The sequence below is a fragment of the Poecilia latipinna genome, unplaced genomic scaffold, assembly GCF_001443285.1.
Source record: "Poecilia latipinna isolate Pla-1442-1.1 unplaced genomic scaffold, P_latipinna-1.0 Scaffold407, whole genome shotgun sequence".
Classification (NCBI taxonomy): domain Eukaryota; kingdom Metazoa; phylum Chordata; class Actinopteri; order Cyprinodontiformes; family Poeciliidae; genus Poecilia; species Poecilia latipinna.
In genome coordinates, this window is record NW_015113023.1 from 312973 (window position 1) to 314682 (window position 1710).

A 1710-nucleotide genomic window follows, 5' to 3' on the forward strand; every position below is an offset into this window, starting at 1 on the left:
ACACTCACTTCCGCCTCCGAGTTGTTGACTAATGCAAAGGGCTAGCAGCACAACTTGTCCAGTTTTCAAGTCCGGTCCGGGGGGATTTCACCGATTCATGATCATATCGGGTTTTTATCGTTTTTCGGGGAAATGAGTGAAGCGATGCATGGGAGACAGCAGCCGTCCTCCTGGAGCTGCTGCCTGGGGGCTGTTCATACAGGACACATGCAGGCTGAACGCAGCGGGCGGATGCAGCTTCACGGACAAACCGTAAAATAAATTTCCTCCCATCCCGGCTGGGCAGCAGAGCCGTACGTAGCTGGTGGACGTTTTCTGTGTGCGGTGAAGCTGCCAAATGGATGCAAAGCCAATAAATGTCTTGGCAAAGTGAAAGTTAATCTATTAAACTGACTTAAGATTTTGAACAGATTATGTAAAATTACATGTCAACTGAGCAAGATGATTGCTTTAATTTTTATTTTTTCTTGTTTTTACTTTGTTTGAAATTAAATAAATGTTGAGTTTTAAAAACTAATTTCAGACAGTTATATTCACTTAAATATTGTAGCATTTTTATATCACTGTTTTGAGAACATTAAATATGTTCAAATGTAGCAAAGCTCCACATAGATGCCTGCTAACGTCATAGTGTTTGTTGTGTCTGCAGAAACTCAGATACTTTATCATACAGAATATAATATATTCACAGAGCTTTACTAAAGTCTCTTGTTTGCATAATTTAGCTGCAATCTTTCAAAAAGCAATCCGGTTTACTTTTATGAAAGTGGATTGATGCGAAACACTTTTAGTGCTGCATATTTGTTCAAAACTGACAAACTAAACTGACGGATGTTCAAACAATTCATATAATGTATGGAAAAGCTTATAAACAGAGTCACCTTCACACAGCTGATGGAGATAAAACACAAGTCTGAAAATGTCATCTTTCCCTGCCAATAGCAGACAATGTTTCACAGCAAAGAGGCACACTACATCTCAGCAGCACAGTCTCAAATGGGAGAGAAATAAAAATATAAATTCACATTTCACAGTCACCATGTAGCAGAGGCCTAGTCAAAGCAACGCGGTGGGGAAATGCAGCGATAAAACCAGAGATTGACAACCTCCCATCATAACTTTGTGCATGAGGTGGTGTCGTCTTTTAACTGACATAAAAGCTGGGCTGAAATCACACACCGACTCACTTGTAAGTTGAAATTGTTGCCTCCGGCTCTGCATTCATCCATCAATCCAAAGCCACATGCATGTAATTTTCCGTTTAAAGTGAAAGCGAGAAAGACAGAAGAAGCAGTAGTTAAATCCCACACTTTCCAGAAGTCTTAATGTAGGAATCTTTTGTGCTTGCTAATGGTGAAATCTCACATATCCTGTTTAAAATTTAACCAAATAACTGAACTTTTGAGTTCCAACATTAATTTGTTTCACATGCCCAGATTTTTATTCTCTGAAGAGAGAAAACTCTGCTCAGCAGAAAAGGTGTGAAGCCTTCAGAGAACATCAGTGTTTCTGCTGAAGTTTCAGAAGAAGTGGCCGACAGGCCAGTGCAGAAAACCTGAAAGGAGCATTGCTTTAACTTTAAAAAAAAAACTAATTTTAACTCATTTCTTTCATAACAAAAGAACCGTGGAGATTTAAATGGAAATTGACAAAGAAGCTTTAATTTTTAACAAGAGGTCCAATGAAGTTAGAACGACGTTTTTCAAGCAA

At 38.8% G+C, this 1710-nt stretch overlaps 1 long non-coding RNA gene across 1 annotated transcript in view; it reads right to left on the reverse strand.

Moving 5' to 3' along the window:
• LOC106950545 (uncharacterized) overlaps window positions 1–1259 on the reverse strand; it is a 105640-nt gene extending 104381 nt beyond the window's left edge. Inside the window, exon 1 of the long non-coding RNA XR_001425634.1 lies at window positions 1188–1259. This is a non-coding gene — a long non-coding RNA (uncharacterized LOC106950545). The remainder of the gene's footprint in view (window positions 1–1187) is intronic.
• Between the last annotated feature and the right edge of the window lie 451 nt (window positions 1260–1710).